Consider the following 22021-nt stretch of genomic DNA (forward strand, 5'->3'; position numbering starts at 1 on the left):
AATTCGACTGTCCCTGACACTCAACCCACACTCTTCTGGGGTGACTCCACACTCCACAACCAGTATCTGTACATGGGGGAAACTCTTCTCCCTGTCACTTTCGCTTAGAGCAAGTAGAGTGTCCCTCCCACCACACGGAATATGACCCCCATGGCAGTTCCTCAATCCACCTCAGGGACCCTGCGCACCACTGAAGCTACCTCCTACCACTGAACCTCCTGGGGTATGTCATGCCCCTCCTTCAAGTTGGGCACCAAGGGCCAGATGTAGAAAGGGATTTACGCATCGCAAACAGTGAAAATCGCTGTTTGCGATGGGCAAAATCTACATCGCGATGCCCATTCCCATTCCCATTTTGCGAGTCGCTAACCTGGTTACCGACTCGCAACATGGGACTGTTCCACTTCCTATTTGCGAGTCGCAGCGCAATGCAGGATTGCTTTGTGACCGCGAACGCGGTCGCAAAGAAATCGCAGTTACCACCAGTGTCACACTGGTGGTAACCCATTCGCAAAAGGGAAGGGGTCCCCATGGGACCCCTTCCCTTTTGTGAATGGCCTTGAAAACATTTTTTCAGAGCAGGCAGTGGTCCTATGGACCACTGCCTGCTCTGAAAATATGAAACTGACACGTTTCATTTTTTCATTTTGTAATGCATCTCGTTTTCCTTTAAGGAAAACGGGCTGCATTACAAAAAACAAAACTGCTTTATTTAAAAGCAGTCACAGACATGGTGGTCTGCTGTCTCCAGCAGGCCACCTTCCCTGTGAGTGCTGCGACTCGCAAGGGGGTCGCAAATTGCGACCCACCTCATTAATATTAATGAGGTGAGCCTTTGCGACCCCCTTGCAACTCGCAGATGGTGTCAGGGACACCATCCTGCATTGTGACTCGCAATTTGCGAGTCGCAATGCAGGATTTTCCTACATCTGGCCCCAAGTCTCTGGACATGTGCACTACTACAGTACTGGACATAAGACTTTTGCTGCCACCATCTGAACTGGACTCAGCCCTCATGACTTCCAGCTTCAGCTCTTCACAGCTCAGTTCATGAGCTCCCAACATTTATTTTTCCTGGGCTAAGGCTCTTTCAGCCTCAAGCCTCTCAAGCTGTCCATCTAGCTCTCTCAGGCTCTGCTCACAAGCTAGACTCCATTGCTCTCTCTCTTGTTCCCTCTCAGGGCCATTGCCCTCCTCATCAGAGTAGTCCTCCTCAGAATCATCCGGTATAGTTGCTTCCCAGCGTTTTATCTCACACTGAAAGAGGGCTGTTTCAAGAACCCACCTTTGGGACCTTCTCTTCATTGCCAGCCGCCTCTCCTTGCAGAAAACGTTTAGTTCCATCATTGAATAGATCTCCAGGTGCCAGAAGTTGACTTCTATTCTGCAAATGCCTCACAGGTGCAACCAAAAACCAGAGTCCAAAAAGTCACAGTACCTCTCGGAGGACACTAGAGCGCATAAAAAGGAAAAAACAGTATGAGGTCACGTAATGGTCTGCATTGAAAACAGTAGAGTGCACTTAATTACTGTATGTCAAATACAAATGCAAGTTCAATCCCAACCTCTGATCATCAGTGTTAGAATTTGGGTCTCTTGTAGGAAGTCAGTTTGCACTCTGTCCAAGCAGGGACTCTCACTCTAGTCAGGGTAAAGGAGACACACACTTGGATAAGCCCTGCTCACCCCCTTGGTAGCTTGACACAGGCAGTTAGGCTTATCCCAAAGGCAAAGTGTAAAGTATTTTTACCAACACACACAGTATTACAGCGGAAACATTACAAAATGGACACCACAATAGTTTAGAAAAATAGACAATATTTATCTAAATCAAACAAGACCAAAACAACAAAAATCCAACATACACAAGTAAAGTTATTAATTTTTAAAATAATAGAATCTTACTCCACAGAAAACAATGGAAACATTGTTGTTCCACAAAGTACCTGGTTTGAATCAAAAATAAAGCTGCTTGGACGAGCGTGCATCGAAAAAGTCAGCGATGTGTCGATTCATAACTTGCAAGTGAGGCCGTGTGTTGTTTCTTCTCCGGTCGGGTAGGTGATGCATCTCCTGCAAGAGAGAGAAGTGTTGATTTCCGGAAGGGGCACCTTGGACCCACGCAGGTTTATGTTGATTTTGATGCCCAGCGATGATGTATGCAAAATAAGTCCGCACAGTGATGGAAAACTGTGCTGCGTGTGGTTTACATCATTTTCAGCAGCCGCAAGCAGATGTTGCATCGCTTCTGTAGCCGCGATGCCGGTGATGTGTCGATTTACCAGCCGCGATGCAGGTGGTGTGTCGATTTTTCAGCTGCGATGCAGGTGGTGCATCGTTTTTACAGCCTCCTTGTAGGTGGTGCATCCGAATTTTCCTCACATGGCTCCTGTGCGTGGATTTCCACCTAGTTTCTTCCAGCTTCACCTTTAAAGGGCCCACGGACTGGATAGGGCACCACTTGGCAGGGGAGGAGTCTCAGCAGAGAGTCCATGTGCTGGCAGAGGAAGTCTTTGATAGCCCTGAGATTTGGAAACAGGAGGCAAGCTCAGTGCAACCCCTTGGAGACACTTCACAAGCTGGAATATACCACACAGTCCAGTCTTTGTCCTCTTTGAGGGAGAAGCAGCAACTGCAGGCCAACCCAGCAAAGCACAGTGTCACAGGGTCCTTTCCTAGGGATCTGCACGTCGCTGGACAAAAGGCCCACCTCCCAGTGTCATTAACTCAAAAAGCTATTATAGCACAGAGTTATGATGAACCCAGTCAGGGGGAAGAGAATTAGGGAAGGGAACAGCAGGGAGAGAGATCTGAAAAGTAAAGGTTAGAACAAATATGCATTTACTCATTTGTAGACTCTTGACTAAATGCGTCTCTGAGATATCAGGTGGAGATCTCTCCTGAAATGAGGGCAACGCCCCTTCTTTGAAACATGGAACAAAAGTAAAACATGACGTCAGAATCAAGAGATGGCAAGAACTTTGAACTATGATGATACACAGAATATCAATCCTGTAACATCTATGTATTCGCAACATAAACCTTTGATCATGACTTAGAAAATCTCAAAGAATTAAATATGCTTTTCACATCTTAAGCTTTTCAAAGAATAATGAAAACTATGATTTGCTTATCTCCAGAAATACTTTCACATTCACAACAATAAATGGCAAAAGGTTTTACTCATTGAACTTAAAGCGCTTTACTTAATAATACCAGGAAGCGCTTTTACTCAAGTAACCTGAATTACTTAGATTGTTATGCCAAGAACATTTTCCTCCTGTGAATTGAAGTGTTTACATCTGTGAACTGAAGCGCCTGAATTATCATGCCAAAAACGCTTTACATCTAGGAACTGAAGCTCCTGAATTACCATGCCACGAGCGCTTTACATCTAAGAACTGAAGCACCTAAATTGTCGTACAAAGAGCGCTTTACATCTGTGAACGGAAACACCTTGCATTACTGTGCACAAAAGCGCGTTACATCTGTGAACTGAAACGCTTTGAATTACTGTGCCAAAAGAGCGCTTTACATCTGTGAACGGAAACACCTTGAATTACTGTGCACAAAAGCGCATTACATCTGTGAACTGAAACGCTTTGAATTACTGTGCCAAAAGAGCGCTTTACATCTGTGAACAGAAATGCCTTGAATTGTTGTGCACAAAAGCGCTTTACATCTGTGAACTGAAATGCTTCAAATTACGGTGCCAAAAGAGCGCTTTACATCTGTGAACGGAAACACCTTGAATTACTGTGCACAAAAGCGCGTTACATCTGTGAACTGAAACGCTTTAAATTACTGTGCCAAAAGAACGCTTTACATCTGTGAACGGAAACACATTGAATTACTGTGCACAAAAGTGCATTACATATGTGAACTGAAACGCTTTGAATTACTGTGCCAAAAGAGCGCTTTACATCTGTGAACGGAAATGCCTTGAATTGTTATGCACAAAAGCGCTTTACATCTGTGAACTGAAATGCTTCAAATTACGGTGCCAAAAGAGCGCTTTACATCTGTGAACGGAAACACCTTGAATTACTGTGCACAAAAGCGCGTTACATCTGTGAACTGAAACGCTTTAAATTACTGTGCCAAAAGAACGCTTTACATCTGTGAACGGAAACACATTGAATTACTGTGCACAAAAGTGCATTACATATGTGAACTGAAACGCTTTGAAGTATAGTTCCAAAAGAGCGCTTTACATCTGTGAACGGAAACACCTTGAATTACTGTGCACAAACGTGTTATATCTGTGAACTGAAACGCTTTGAATTACTGTGCCAAAAGAGCGCTTTACCTCTTGGAAGTAATAACTTCCTCCAAACTTGGATTCAGCAAGGCCTTACCGCTACGAGTACGACCTACTTGTTTTTGAATGCACCATGGACTTTAATTAGACAACTCAGGAACTCTGCTCTTCTCCAGAGAAACCCCCAAGAGGTCTGGCTGCATCGAAGTCTTCAAAATAGTGAGCAACGTGCTTGGGTGTGGCTGGGCATTTATAGGCCTGCCACACCCCAAGATGGCTGCTGCCTCTAAAAACATGTGAGTTGTAGTCCCTTCATAGAATAGCATTGATAAGTGCATCTTGTCCACCAATGCCCTGAACCTGCAGCTCTATGAGTTTTGCCACAGGGCAGATGACGCTGATGATCACCTTTGGAACAAGAGGGGATGACAAGTGGTGTGCATAAAGCGCCGCAGAGTCGCGCAGCGGAATTTCCGGCAAGACCTGGACCGCACCTGGCCTTATTCCTGACACACCGTCACAGGCAAAGGGGCAGTACTCCTCCTCCAGCTCTTCAGCTCTTCTCCTTGGCAGAGGTTCCTCTTGGTTCCAGAAGTAACATGAAAATCAGGGGTTTTGGGTGCACTACTTATACCCCTTTCTGTCTTTGAAGTAGGCAAACTTTAAAGGAAAGTCTCTGTTGTTCACAAGATCCTGCCTTGCCCAGGCCTGGCTCCAGAATCACACCAGGGGGTTGGGGACTGCATTATGTGAGGGCAGGCACAGTCCTTTCAGGTGTAAGTGACCACTCCTCCCTCCACTCTAGTTCTGAAGGCCCATCAGGATATGCTATCAACACCCCAGCTCCCTCTGTGTCACTGTCTAGTGGAGATTCACAAACAGCCCAACTGTCAGTCTGACCCAGACAGGGAATACACAAGCAGGCAGAGTCACAGAATTGTTTAAGCAAGAAAATGCCCACTTTCTAAAGGTGGCATTTTCAAACTGGTAATTCAAACCAACTTTACCAAAAGTTGTTTCTTTGAATTGTGAGTTCAGGGACACCAAACAACATTTATCCATCTGCTCCAAAGGTAAATTGCACTCAAAAGTTATTTAAAGGCAGACCCCATGTTAACCCTTGAGAGAGATGGGCCTTGAACCAATGAAAAATGAATTTAGCAGTATTTCACTGTTAAGAAATGTAAAAAACATCAGTACATGTCCCACCTTTAGCATACACTGCACCCTGTCCACGGGGTTTCCTAGGGCCTTCCTTAGGGGTGCATACATGTACAAAAAGGGAAGGTTTGGGCCTGGCAAGTGGGTACATCTGCCAGGTCGAATTGGCAGTTTAAAACTGCACACACAGACACTGCAGTGGCAGGTCTGAACCATGTTTACAGGGCTACTCATGTGGGTGGCACAACCAGTGCTGCAGGCCCACTAGTGGCATTGATTTACAGGCCCTCTAGTGCACTTTACTAGGGACTTACTAGTAAATCAAATATGCCAATCATGGAAAAGCCAATCACCAGTACAGTTAATACAGACAGCATATGCACTTTAGCGCTGGTTACCATGGTAAAGTGCCCAGAGTCCTAAAGCCAACAAAAATTAGTTAGATAAAATAGGAGGAAGGAGGCAAACAGTTTGGTTATGACCATGCAAAAAGGGCCAGGTCCAACACTTACAGTTTGGCAGGCCCAGACTAGTTCATGCCTCCTCCCACCTGAGGAGTCAGCCTGGGGGCCAGGTATTACTCACACCCTTGGGCTATTCTTACCTTGGTTGGGAGTGCAGAGGAGGGGAAGGGCATGTGCCTTTTCTGGGCCCAGCAGCAGTTGTTCCCCTGACGCCTCCCTGCTGGCACACTAAATTTTGCCCATTGTCAGCAGGGGAGGAGGGAATCACTGGGGGCAGATGTTGTCTCCTCGGTCCAGTGTCTTTTAGGCCCTGGTGGAGGGGTGTTGTGCTTTTGTGCATAGGCCTCACTGTAAGCCCTTCTTTCCCAGACAGAAAAATAGAGAGGTTGTAAACTACTTTAGAGTAAAGGAATTTGATCTTGTGCAATGTAACTAGTCCTCCTGTAAATCACTCCAATGCCTTTGGGCCGCGTTCATGTTAAATAAAACAACACAACAAAATATAAATGGCCAGATTCTGCAAAGGTCCAAACTATAATAAATAAGAAGGACTCTTTATATAAAAAAACATCTGTATTCCTTTTTAAAGTGGCTTTTCTAGCTCTGTCTAGGTTTAATTTACCTTTAACAAAACATTTTAATGTGATTTTGCCTTACGTTTGATTTAAAAGTATGTAATGATCAGAGTTCAAAAGGCCAGCTTTGGGTGATTTTCTACATTTTTGTACCAACTAGGACATTAAAATACCTGTCATGCTGTGAAGAAAAACAGCCAGATGGGAACCCTAGCCAGATATGTGTTTGTGGCTGTTTTATTTCACCTCTCCAGCCTGGCCAAACTACACTGCTTCTAGTTTTCACCAATTTTACATTTTCATAAGCTTTCAAATGCTTAATTTAACAAAATTTCTCAAAAAATTAGTCTGATGAAATTAAGCAAATGGCGATCAATTAAAGGAAGGATCCGGGAATGTGGGCCAAGTTTTTTTTAAAGTGCCCATCCCTAGTTGTGATCCCAATCCGACCCTGATTTCTTTCTACCTTCACACCTAGAGGTATTTTAGGGGCAAAAACCTCAATATGGATCAACATGGAGGCTGCTTAAAGCACAGATCCAGGGTGTCATATATGAGATATGGAAGCTCTTAAAGAATGCTGGTCATCCTAATAGTAAAAGGTCCAAGGGTGACAAGGGAGTCAATTGAGACTGTCTAGTGAGCACTTACTGTCAGATTGTAAGTATGTGGTCTGGGAAAAAATATCATATTCAGGCCCATATTTATACTTTTTGACGCAAAACTGCAACGATGCAGTTTTGCATCAAAAATATTACCGCCGGCTAACGCCATTTCTGTTGGCGGTGCGGACGTCAAATTTATACTTTGACGCACGGCGGCGCAAACCATAGGTGTGAGTCATTTTCTTTGACGCACACCGCAGCATCACGTCGTAAAGGAAAATGTCATTAAAACGGCGAAAATGACTGTGAGACAATTTACGACACTGCAAACCGGATATGCGGCATTTTTTGATGCAATAGCGTCAAAATTCACCGCAAACACAGCCATTTCAGCAGAGAAGAGCCAAAATGGATCCCAGGTGCCTGTACAGACCCCAGGAAGATGACAACAGACCAGGAACCAGCAAGGAGGACCCACACAAGACCCACAACAGGGAGAAAAAGAAAAGAAAGTGTTGCTTCAGTGCAGAGGAGCAGGAAATTTTGGTTAAGAGGTGACGGAACACCAGCACCAACTTTTTGTTACCTCAAAGTTGCCAATCAGTAGGAGAGACTGAGCACAAAATTAGGGGACACCCTATAACCCTCTCCTGCCCAGGGTAAATACAACATAACAAGGCAAAAAATGGCAGGTAGGGACAAATTTGATACTAAGTTATCAGAACAGCCATTAATTCTGTTACTTCTCAGTTAATTTCTTTTCCATATTTCTTTTAAAAAATAATTTAATATTGCAAAAAGGATCTACGGTGATATACTACAAGACTAAAAAACAATTTGCAGAAATACGTGTACACAGGACTTAAAACATATTAGAACAATACGTATACACAGAATGTTACTCACAATACATAAATTACAGATACAATTTTTAACAATATATACAGAGGAAGAGAAAAAAACAATCTTGAGGTGGTGCCCTATGTATTAGAAATGTGGTCACTATTATGTCACTCCACATGTGATCCAGTGTTATTTGCTAAGGCACTGGGCTTCTCGTGCACTTAACTATCACTTCCTTGTGTATTTCTTTCACACAAGCGTGATATCGTGCATCTCAAATTTTTCAATATAATCCGTTAATTAACAAGCCCAATGTACTTGCAATACAAAGAGGTCAACGCGTTTCGGCCAACTTATTTATGGCCTCATCAGGACTGGAGAAGGGCAATCATAGTTCTAAAAAACAATCAAACAGACCTATATCAGGAACACATTTATATATACATTAAATCAACAATTAAAGGTGTATATTTGCATGCCAACAGAAAATTCAATATTATATAAAGCTTTAGTAAAGAGAGTATTAGCTCCATTTTTAAAAAACTCTAAATTACCTCCTTTGTAAACAAACTAATAATAACTTTATCTCTTACTATAACAACCTCCTATAAACTTTTTAAAGTTGTTAAAATTAATTTTCCAAATGTCAATTCTATTAGTATTAAAAACAACTCCTCTCTTTACCTTAATTCTGGAAGAAGAATGGAAAAACCCATCCTATCCAGTAATCTTAAGCAAGCAAACGCGGTTGTTATTTCACATTACATCAACGCGGCTTATATCGGCTCCCTGATAGGGAAACAAAACTTCAGATCAGTACCAAGCCGGGCTTAATTACAGGTTGACGGCTCGGTCTGTTGAGAAAAGCTCATCAGCAAAAATCTATAAAAGTAGTTACCGTTTGGCCGTGTACGGCGTGTTCTCACTATTCCTGTCACATCCGTCAAGTTGGATTCTAAGCGAGTCTTCCGTGTGAAAGACGTTGCTAGGCGACGTCACGCGCTCCAGACGCGCTGACGTCTAAAATAGCATTGCCAATCGTTCTTCAAACCCGGTAGCCTAGCAACTTGCCGAATGTTGAATACTAAGCGTGTCTTCCGCGTGTAAGACGTTGCTAGGCGACGTCACACGCTCCAGACGCGCTGACGTCTAAAATAGCATTGCCAATCGTTCTTCGAACCAGGTAGCCTAGCAACTTGCCGAACCAAGTACTGACCCGCTACATTAGCGGCGGCCATCTTAAAATAGGCAGACCCTGTGCTTTTATCATTCTGAAAGGGAGTGTTTAGCTACTACATTTTGCACAGACACCTGAATGCCGAAAAACAATGTTTAAAATATTCAAAATATATTTTAAATATATCTAGAGCATTACAAAAACCAGACCAGCTGAGATGGTACTATTCAAAAACCTGTCTCTACCTCACTCGTTTGTTGCAATTGACATCCCTCTGTTTGAAAACACTGGCTTACTACTATTGTTAATTCTTCCATCTTAAGATGCTTGCATATTCAAAAAAGCTCCAAACAAATACTCTTAAATCAAGTCTCCTTACTCCTTTAGGTAGTGTTATAGAAACATAATCAAAGATGTACAATCAACATTATATGCTTTGTCTTCAGGGCTACATGTACAAACTATATATATATCATTTCGGTACCACCTACTTTATTTATTGCTCTATGGATTACTGGTCATAGTCCATTGTAGTTGTATACATGCAACCCAATCTGAGGGGTTTCTTAAAGTGAATATAAAGTCTCACTTAATTAAGGCCCACATTTCATCATCATCATTTAGTCCAGTTCTAGCTGTATGGAATCTCTCAATAAATCTTGCTTCCATCCTTTGTAATTTCTTTGTAGTAGTTAATCCATCCGGTTTGGGTTGTATTGCCACTAGTACTGTCCACCATATATCTTCAGCTGTGTGCTCACAGTCCTGAAAATGCTCGACTAATGGGGCTTTCCCGCATGGGCACATGATGCAATAGATCACATTTTTGGTGTTGCAATTAGTAAAATCGTTTTGTACATGTGTTCTGCCACTTATTTTAACCTCTTTAGTATCCCCAGCCATGCGGGAAAGCGTACATTGGACAGACTACACAACTAATAAAAACCAGGATCCTTCAACATCGTTCTAGGATTAAGGGCCAGATGTAGCAACTGACGAATTTGCGAGTTGCAAAGTGCGAGTCCATGCGACTCGCAATTTGCAACTCGCAAATTCGTATGCAGTACGGTGTCTCAGACACCGACTGCAACTCGCTATGGGGTCGCAATGACCCACCTCATGAATATTCATGAGGTGGGTCGCAAATTGAGGCCCCATAGCGAGTATAGGCACTCGCTAACATGGAGGCCTGCTGACGTCAGCAGACCTCCATGTTCGTGACCTGCTTTTAAATAAAGCAGTTTTTTTTTTTTTAAGTGTAGCTCGTTTTTCTTACAGGAAAACGAGCTGCACTTAAAAAAAAAAACGAAACCTTTAGTTTTGGTATTTTTTCAGGGCAGGGAGTGGTCCCTTGGACCACTCCCTGCCCTGAAAAATTATTTTTGGGTCTAGTCACAAACTGGAAGGGGTCCCATGGGGACCCCTTCCAATTTGCGAGTGGGTTACCATCCACTTGAAGTGGATGGTAACTGCGATGCCATTTGCGACCGTGTACGCGGTCGCAAATCGTATTGCATCCCACTGCGAGTCGCAAATAGGAAGGGAACACCCCTTCCTATTTGCGAGTCGGAAATGCATATTGCGAGTTGGTACCGACTCGCAATGTGCATTTCTGCATAGCAAAGAGGCATTTGCACCTCGCAAACGGCGATTTTCGCCGTTTGCGACGTGCAAATACTTTGCTACATCTGGCCCTAAATGTGGAGTTTAAGGAGCCCCATTAGTCGAGTATTTTCAGGACTGTGGGCACACAGCTGAAGATATATGGTGGACAGTACTAGTGGCAATACAACCCAAACCGGATGGATTAACTACTACAAAGAAATTACAAAGGATGGAAGCAAGATTTATTGAGAGATTCCATACAGCTAGAACTGGACTAAATGATGATGATGAAATGTGGGCCTTAATTAAGTGAGACTTTATATTCACTTTAAGAAACCCCTCAGATTGGGTTGCATGTATACAACTACAATGGACTATGACCAGTAATCCATAGAGCAATAAATAAAGTAGGTGGTACCGAAATGATATATATATAGGTTGTACATGTAACCCTGAAGACAAAGCATATAATGTTGATTGTACATCTTTGATTATGTTTCTATAACACTACCTAAAGGAGTAAGGAGACTTGATTTAAGAGTATTTGTTTGGAGCTTTTTTGAATATGCAAGCATCTTAAGATGGAAGAATTAACAATAGTAGTAAGCCAGTGTTTTCAAACAGAGGGATGTCAATTGCAACAAACGAGTGAGGTAGAGACAGGTTTTTGAATAGTACCATCTCAGCTGGTCTGGTTTTTGTAATGCTCTAGATATATTTAAAATATATTTTGAATATTTTAAACATTGTTTTTCGGCATTCAGGTGTCTGTGCAAAATGTAGTAGCTAAACACTCCCTTTCAGAATGATAAAAGCACAGGGTCTGCCTATTTTAAGATGGCCGCCGCTAATGCAGCGGGTCAGTACTTGGTTCGGCAAGTTGCTAGGCTACCTGGTTCGAAGAACGATTGGCAATGCTATTTTAGACATCAGCGCGTCTGGAGCGCGTGACGTGGCCTAGCAACGTCTTCCATGCGGAAGACACGCTTAGTATTCAACGTTCGGCAAGTTGCTAGGCTACCGGGTTTGAAGAACGATTGGCAATGCTATTTTAGACGTCAGCGCGTCTGGAGCACGTGACGTTGCCTAGCAACGTCTTTCACACGGAAGACTCGCTTAGAATCCAACTTGACGGACGTGACAGGAATAGTGAGAACACGCCGTACACGGCCAAACGGTAACTACTTTTATAGATTTTTGCTGATGAGCTTTTCTCAACAGCTCGAGCCGTCAACCTGTAATTAAGCCCGGCTTGGTACTGATCTGAAGTTTTGTTTCCCTATCAGGGAGCCGATATAAGCCACGTTGATGTAATGTGAAATAACAACCACGTTTGCTTGCTTAAGATTACTGGATAGGATGGGTTTCTCCATTCTTCTTCCAGAATTAAGGTAAAGAGAGGAGTTGTTTTTAATACTAATAGAATTGACATTTGGAAAATTAATTTTAACGACTTAAAAAAGTTTATAGGAGGTTGTTATAGTAAGAGATAAAGTTATTATTAGTTTGTTTACAAAGGAGGTAATTTAAAGTTTTTTAAAAATGGAGCTAATACTCTCTTTACTAAAGCTTTATATAATATTGAATTTTATGTTGGCATGCAAATATACACCTTTAATTGTTGATTTAATGTATATATAAATGTGTTCCTGATATAGGTCTGTTTGATTGTTTTTTAGAACTATGATTGCCCTTCTCAAGTCCTGATGAGGCCATAAATAAGTTGGCCGAAACGCGTTGACCTCTTTGTATTGCAAGTACATTGGGCTTGTTAATTAACGGATTATATTGAAACATTTGAGATGCACAATATCACGCTTGTGTGAAAGAAATACACAAGGAAGTGATAGTTAAGTGCACGAGAAGCCCAGTGCCTTAGCAAATAACAGTGGATCACATGTGGAGTGACATAATAGTGACCACATTTCTAATACATAGGGCACCACCTCAAGATTGGTTTTTTCTCTTCCTCTGTATATATTGTTAAAAATTGTATCTGTAATTTATGTATTGTGAGTAATATTCTGTGTATACGTATTGTTATAATATGTTTTAAGTCCTGTGTACACGTATTTCTGCAAATTGTTTTTTAGTCTTGTAGTATATCACCATAGATCCTTTTTGCAATATTAATTTCTTTTTGAAAATAAATATGGAAAAGAAATTAACTGAGAAGTAACAGAATTAATGGCTGTTCTGATAACTTAGTATCAAATTTGTCCCTACCTGCCATTTTTTGCCTTGTTATATAATCAGTAGGAGAAAGGCAATATGGCAACAAATTGTTGACAAGATTAACAGTGTGGCAGAAGTATGCAGTACAGTCATTGAGTGCAAGAAACGCTGGCATGACTGCAAGCGCAGGACCAAGGAAAATATGGCCAGGAACAGGAAGGCAGCACTGCAGACTGGAGGTGGGAGTCCAGCACCGCAGGAGCCCCTGGACCACATGGAGGAAATGGTGGCAGCCGTCATCCCTGAGGAGATCGTCACAGTGATTCAAGGACAGGACAGCGCAGACCACCAGGAGACAAGGCACAAGCAGGGTAAGACGCATGGGGAATTAAAATGCACTAATGTTAACTGCAACTGGGTGGGGGAATACCTACTACACAATGCATGTAAGTCATCATATACAAGGAGTGGCATGGGTAAAGGGGCACGGCACAGGGGCATGGCCTGTTCAGAGAAAAACTGGGGCACAGAACTACACAACGCTAACAACCTTTCCATGGGGTAATGCTGCCATGCCAACGATGTAGCAAAGGTAAAGCCACGCCAGGTGGGAAGGGCACAACATCAAACTGACATCCCGTCACACGTCAGCCACTATACTCCCTTCATTAACTAGGGCCCAATTAACAACCTCTAGCCACACCGACAACTGGAATGTAACATTGACAACAGTTGCCACTACCACCCCTGCTGTGTGTGCTGGTCAAGTAGCCAATGGCAGTAACGTCCCCATGGATCATACACAACCAAATTAGAGGGTTTAGGATGTCAACATTTACAATCCCCTGAAACAAGACAAATGTTCCAGTCCTGTCAAATGTGAATGCCCATAGTTGCTGCAAACAGCAGCCAATGTCATCAACATTAGGAGGTACAGAGCACTAATGTCATACCCATGCTGCATATGTCAGGGTCCAACCTGTGCCTGGGTCACAATGCAACATCCCAAATGTCATACTGCTCAGACAACAGCATTGAAAGGGAGGACACATGTAACTGGTCACTGAAATACACCTGCACAGTCAGAGGAGGAAATAGGACACTGCTACGGCTATCAGGGCAATCCAATGTACCACACATTCCCCAACATTAGCTGTACACATTGCCAATGCTGGCATCCATATCGTGCCATAACAATGCTATGCATAGTATACGCTTCATTTCAACTACATATAGGTGGATGTGAAAGATCAGAGACTGGGGCAGGTCCAGATTTTTAAGTGTGCTGCTAGTGCCATCAGAGCACCCACAGCCAGTGAAAGGTCTCACCATGAGAATGGAAGTAGGGGGAGGGTTGAGTAGGACAAGAAGGTGTCAATTCACTATTTGGCCAAAACCAACACCTAGAGGATGTGATGCTGACAAGTCCACTAACTGACCACAATACATGTGACATGCAGGTGGGGCATAGGGCTGGGAGAATGCCCATCTGAAAGACTGGATCAATGAACAGGAACCGAGATCACAATGTGAAAATCATCACAAGGCAGGCATGTCACATCACAAATGCCAAAACACACACACACTAATTGTACCCTATTTAATTGCAGAGGACAATGGATCTCCTGCGGATTTGCCTGTTCAGGACTTACCTGATGATATGGATGACGAGCAGACAAACATCAGCCACCAGACCCTCCAAGAGGTCCTTGGAACCCTCCAGACCTTACCTTCAGTCACAAGGAGGAACACAGATACAGCAGCCATCGCAGAGGATCCACCCACCACCCCAATTGTACGACCTGCCAGCTCCAATACAGCTGAGGACTCTGACTACACTGGCACTAGCTTTGAGAGAATTGTGGTGGGAGTACAGCGTGAGCTGGTAAAGGAGGTGCGGGTGGGGATGCAAAATATGGAGCCAGCCTAGAGGGGGTGCGTTCGTGCATGATGTCAACTGAAGAACAGGCAGCAGCTATGCAAGGGCGAACAACTACTTTGCAGGAACTTGAAAAAAGGTTGAAGGAAATCAGCACAGCTGTAATACAGTTGACCCAACACCTACAACAGCAATCCTGTAATCGCGTGCACGAATGCAACATTGAACCCCTCAGGGCCGACCTGGCTGCCTACCATCGTGATGTGGCTGCTATTCTGAAGAACCAGCCGATCCTCCTTGCTGCAGTACTGCCCTTAAGACCCCCACAGGTAGCAGCTACCGGGATATCTGACTCCACGTCTACACACACTGAGGTGTGTGTTGCCCCTTCACAACCACCACCAACAAGGGCAGAGGATGCAAGACACACATCAGAAGATGAAGACCAGGAACAGATCACCTTCACACGTAAAAGTACCCAGAAGCACTAGTCCCTGCCACATGGCCACCTATTACCAAGGTCCTGCGCTTTGTAACATGCCAGTCTTGCAACAACTGTACTCAAGCACTGTTCTGCAAACCACTGTCTATCTTGTCAGCCTGCCCTGTGATTGTCTCTCACTAACTCATTGGCAAGTCCTGCCCCTCTGCACTGTCTGACACTTCACCCCAGCGTGTCCAATGAAATGTCCTTTTGCACTTGTGTAGGATCACAATGGAAGGTGTCACTATAATGGACTCACAACCATGGACAATGTACATATAGCACTACAGCACTTTTCAATAAATAGCACTTACACAACCACTTTGTCTCTGTGTAAAGTGACACATCAACCGTGCAGTTGATCACTGAATTTTGCCTCCTTTCAAATATCATAGCTTGTCAATACTACTGTCCTGAAATAATGTGGGCTGATAACTATGCACAGTGGCCTGGATTCTACCATACACTGCCCTTCCTGAGGGTAATATCTGAGGAAAAGAGAAACTATACACCATAATGCTGTGTTGGACAGATCAACCCTTCTGCAAGGGATATCTAAACCATAAAATAGTGCCTTCAAAATGTTGTTTCAATGCAAAACTAACACATGTAACATTGTCCACAAATATAAGCGAACAGTCACCAAACTGCATGAATGGAGGTGTATGAGTTTACATCCAAATAAGTAATCATGCTGAACAGTGTAACAAATGATCTATGTGAGTTATGTACACTATACTACAAGAGAGCTTACTACCACTCATCTTATAAGGGTTTCCTTGGACATGAGACTGCAGTCAGACATGACACAGTGTCCCCAATCATAAATCTGGAAGCACTATATGTTTCATTGAAAACATACATTATGAAAAAAAAACACTTTGGGATCCATAGTAACTGTGATTGGTCGTTGCAATTAATGGCCTAATCTTTGCAAGGTAGCTTTGGGGTATCTGCCAATGTTACAGCTCAATTGTGATTTGTTAGCAGCATAGGACACAAAATGTAATACAAAAGAAACACTGTACACTCATGCTAAGGCCCTGAGCTACAAGCATGTCACACATACTGTAAAGGGTTACCTATATATTTATTAAACAGTAAAAACAGAAGTGAAAACTCGGGGAAAAGCCTTACCTACCCTAATCTACTCTAACTACTCATTACCCACAACTGTCCCTAACTAACCTAAGCTAAACTTACTTATCACATTTAACGAAACGTTCTAAACATTAACCTCTCACCCCCCTTATGAGACGGGACACATGGAGGACAACAGATACTAACCTAAACACCTACTATCCTATACTAAACAAATATATATTTTTGGGGGTTTTATTTGTTTTAATTTGGATTTTTTTTTTTAAACACACAAGAAACCCAACATTGCCCAACACCCACCCACCCACACACTTAAAAATAAACAGTATAAATATTCAGGACCCCCCACCCACTAACACTAACTAAACTAACATCCTATACTAACCTAATACTAAGTCCCCTAAACCCACAAAGTATAAGAACCAGGAAAGAGGAGGGAGGGGAGGGAATCATGTCCGTCTATGCAGCTACAGGTTGGCCCTCCGGAGGGTCCTCTTTATTGAACGCACCCGCCGGTTTACATGTCGCACCTCCTGCCGCAGTCGACTCACCTTCCTGCAGGACACGGTCCAATTTACGCTGCATATGTCCAAAAGCAGCAGAGTCAATGGCTGCAGCCGGGGTGGTCTGGGTGCCAGCGGAGGAAGTATTGGGCCGTGTAGTGTCCATGGCTGTGGGCTGCCCTGCAGATGGTGCTGTGCGTGGGCCTGGAGCACTTGCTGAGGATGTTCCTGCAACGGTCCCAGCTGCTGGTGGTGCCACCTGGGTGGTAGTGGTGGTGGTGCTGCTGGTGGTTGTGGTGAGCAAAGAAGGTCCGCCTTGTGGAAATGCCCCCCAGGCTCCGGAGGCCCGGTCATGCCAATATCTGCGGGCCATTTTTCTGTACCCAGACTCGACTTGAAGTATGTGTTGATACCTCGTTGCCTGCCATTGAAACTCCCTGGCCTGAATGGGTGTCATATTTGCAGCTGTGAAAACAAATAGAAAATCTAACATTAGGTACTGCATTGTGTGAAATGGCACAAGAAGTAAATCAGACAATACATCAATTGTACTTGTAACAGCTCATATCATCATACAGATCATTGATTGTCACTGAGGAAGTACATGGCAAGCCAGCCTACAAAGGTCCTATCACACATAGCACAGTCAAACCCTACAAGATGGGTAACAACATCCATGATTTTGGCATCTATGTTCTGCCAGTTGTCAGCTAACAATCATGCTGCACATCCTCCACCACTGCCAGGGCTACAAATGTTATTGTACGGGATGGAAATCTAGGGCCACATCATCTGCAAGTTGTAAATGGACTTGCTAGTATAGTACTCATGTGCGAAACATGAGTGTGTATACTAGGTTCAGACAAAAGATTCACTGATTTACATGTCTGTGTACCAAACTTGTATCATCTGTCCTAGGTACACTACTTACAAACCTATGCCTGTGTTTGAGGATGGGGGGGTGGACTAACAACTAATAATTTCAAACAACAAGGACACCCAGGAAGCTTAGGAAAGCTGGACATGTGTTTGGCTCAACACACACACCACAGGTAAGGGGGATCTCCAAATAGGAGACAGCAAACCCTTGACCAATCCCAGCGCTGCTCATGTTTGGAAATGCAGACCTTTGTCGACATCATTTACTACCAGTAAGCCATGACTTACAACAAACACAGAGATGCAAGAACACCCCTGGCCATGAGTTGCATGCACACCTAGGCCACTGCACTCAAGTGCCACATACTTGTAGCACTACATGTGGAGCTACATGCTGCTAGGAAGTTCAACCTACAGTTGAATAAGTACATTAGTGAATTGGGAAGCGGAAGTCTGTGGGTAAGCATTTGGCAGCCCCATTCTGTGAGAATTTGGGTCTGACTGGCTGACTAAATCACAAATTTGGTCTAGTGTGACTCTTTCTGATTCAAGTTTTATCCACATGACTCATCCCTATTCACATTGTGGTGCCTACAGGACTAACCTAGAATACCTAAATAAGACAATAGGATAAGGATTGCCCAACTCAAAGATGGTGATAAAATGATATTCCACTCAAGGAACAAAACAAAAGATTGGCCAGCGCATCACATCTTGCTATGTGTCCAACACACAGGACTCCATCACACATCACCAGCAAACACAACACATAACAGACATATCAACACTTACTGGAGTTGTAGGGTGCCGGTCCACCTGTAAGGCATGGAAGGGAAAAATGTGCTCAATGTCTGTGCACTCTACAACAATTTCAAAGACAAATACTATGTGTAAGATTACATCAGAAAGTTAAGTCCCTCAGACATGATGATACTGCATCCTATACAGCACGGCTAACATGTACATACCATGGGTCTCCAGTGAGTGTTACCCACATATCTGCACACATGCAGTGGCCCTAACTATCATGTGGTGGCAAACATGCTCCTTCATTAGTGAGCAGACATAATAATGGAGTGTATTCGTCTCATTATGTGTATCCAAGAGAGATAACCAAAGCCACTTTCCGTGAGGACTGCATTACCAGTCAACCAGCCATTGTGACCATGGCCAATTTATGACACAGAGGTACAATGTACAGAGGGCCAGGGACAGTTGTTAGCCCTCATGTTGTTATAGTTTCTTCATTTGATGTGGCCCAGCTATGATGAGTTGCACCAACCATAGATATATGAACCCATGTGCATGCCTTTGGTTGACATCCCTAATCGAAATGTGACACTTCAAACTCCAAATACCAGTCTAAGATGTTAGCTGAGCGCAGCTAGAACTTGTTCCCTATGTGTCTAAATCCAGATCAGACATGTATCCGAAATGAAGGAGGGGCACAATAATCCCAAAGATTTTGGGAATTTCCGTGATCTGTTTCCTTACACACTCACCAGACACACATGAGACATATGTTTGGGCCACATTGCTATCCTCAATTGACGTGAAGCCTGCACTCATTTTCAGCCTCATGTAGTGTTTTAAAAGTCAGTCTAGCAGTTGCGTCAACAAGTGACGGTAATTATTTGGAAATTTTTATACCTCACAGGCTACTGTGGCCTATATATATACATAATTGGCTCCTGATTTGTGTTGCTGTTTGACACAAAGGCGGCACTAACTTACATAATGCAAATGTATTCAGTAAGTTTGCGGAGCTCTTGCTTCCTAACAGCTAGCAATTGTGGTCCTTAACAAAGTAGATATATGACCCTGTATGTTTCAGTAGCATTCCACACACTCAACAACATTGCCGGCAGATATTGTAAAAATCATCTGATGTCACTACAGAGCATTTAAACGTGCACATTTACATGATTTGTACTCACCAACAGGGCCACCAATCACAATCGCAAGGTGGTCCAGCAGATCTTGCTCCCTGGAGATAAGGTCAGCCCAGCGGTGCTTCAGCTGGTGGTCGTTTCTTGGTGTCCGATAAATCCGTTGCAGATGATGCAACACCTTTGCCCATCTGAGCCTCCGTGCCTCAGAGTGATACCCCTGTATCACCCGCCCACTTGCCTCAATCATTAGAGGTAGGAAATGGCACACCAGCCATATAAATCCACCCAGCTCCTCCTCACCCATCTTGCCAAGACAAGGCCTACCCAACATCTTTGCAGCAACAGAGAAATAGGGGATAAAGGGGAACAAAGGAGAATAGGGGGAAAGTATAACAGCAAAAACTTAAACTAAACAACTAACACAGCCCAACCATACCCAAACTAACTCTACCCACAACAGAATCCCAACAAAACAAAGACAATACTTTACAACACAAGTGTACAAAAAAAACACTCAGACAGGATACAACAACAAGTTTTTATTCACAAAAAGAAAATAAATAGACCACACAGGAGACAAAAGCACAATTTGACCAGACAAAACTCTCAACACAGCCACACAGTCAGGAAATATCACAGACTGCAAATTGAAAGTGAAAGTACACCCACTGTACATATTCTGTAAACAGGATATCCTATGACATCACTTCCTACCTAAAATGGCTGGCCTTTTTATCGTTATGTGCCAAAATATTTTAACGCATACAGTCTGCGCGTCATTTTTTTCGATGCACAGGAGTAGAACTGAGCCTGCATCCATATGTTTGGAAATAGTTTTACACTTACCCAATTTTCTGAGGTACAGTGTGGAAGATACAGCTCAGGGGCAATGGTTATTTCAGGGCATTATGCGTAGTTTTTCGGGCATAAGAGTCATTTTTTGATGCATATGCGTCAACATTTCAGACATAAACTGGGTTTGGGTCATTTTACCATTTTAATGTTATTTTACATTCGTGACAATACTGAGATAGGCTGATTGCACCCACTTTGGTCATGACGGTGTATGGGCACATGTGAGACATCATACTACTGCGGACCATGATCCGCTACTTCATGTACAGGATTTTCACTCTTGACTGACGCACTAGATGGCCAAACGTGTGGCCTACATATCTGTATTGCACAAATTGGGCATGTTTGGCATCAGGAGAGGATGGCAAGGTGACGCACATAAGTACAATACCTCAATGCCTATGGCTCAATGTGTGTGCACTGGCTACTAATGTAGTTGTTGACCCACTGTGTGAGCATCACAAGATGCATCATTGCAAATATGCTTGTATGAATGTGGAGTCAATGTGTCCAACCCTCAGCTGCAATTCAGTGTGGAAATGAGAGAGGACATGTGTTAGTCATACATGTAGCAACATCTGTTGTGTGCACTTCCTAGTTTTTGGGTAACGTAAACACCACAAATGACAAAGCATGCAAAGGATAGATAGCAGACGCTTGTTCATGTCAATGGCCCAAAACTTGTCCATCACATGTCCTGGAATTTTGGATACTCTTTCCTAGGCACTTGTTGGTGAACCCACCATGAGTCAGGCACATGTATAGACTAAGTGGGTACCATGTTATTGACACAGAAAGCCAAAGGTGAACCACAATTGTAATATTGCACCATAGTTGTGGTCATATGACTGAGCCACAACTCTCCTGTGGCAGTGGTGGACCAGCAGACCAAGCAGCACGTGGCCATATATTTCCAGTGATCCATTGCACATAGGTGTATGGTTCATGTGTGTGGGCCACTGTTAATCCTGTATATTTTTAGGGGTATATGTTGTCACAGTTACGTCCAGGTCTCATCATGAGTTAGTGGCGGCTATTCCTGTATCTACTGAGTATCCTTCGGAGATCAATGGAAGTAAAGCCAATGAGGACATGAGAACCTACATGGGGATGGTCCCACCCTGTCACTGCAGACATGTTATGAGACTGTCAACAGGGCAACCTTGGTGTGCTGAGTGAGATCATATCTCAGGAGTCTTGTACCGGCAGGTGTCATTTCAACATTTGTACACAGATTGGCCTGTAAAGTTCCCACTGCATCTGGGAACACCGTAGCCTCTGTGTTGATTAATCTTGCAGCTATTCAGCACGCACAGCCCATCAATATGTTGTGAGCAATGTGATTCAGCGTGTGAACTGTCAGGGTCCTAACATGTGTGGACTTTTCATGCACATTTTCAGAGGTTGCTGGTTCTGCTGGAGGCACCATACCCAATCCCTGCATATGACCATGGTACACTGTCACACTTTGTCGCTCATGCATTCATGAGACCCAGACAAGGGATAGGCCATGATTTGGGTATTTGGAGACAAGTTCACAATTATGGTACGATAACTAAGCA

The sequence above is a fragment of the Pleurodeles waltl genome, chromosome 10, assembly GCF_031143425.1.
Source record: "Pleurodeles waltl isolate 20211129_DDA chromosome 10, aPleWal1.hap1.20221129, whole genome shotgun sequence".
Taxonomy (NCBI): domain Eukaryota; kingdom Metazoa; phylum Chordata; class Amphibia; order Caudata; family Salamandridae; genus Pleurodeles; species Pleurodeles waltl.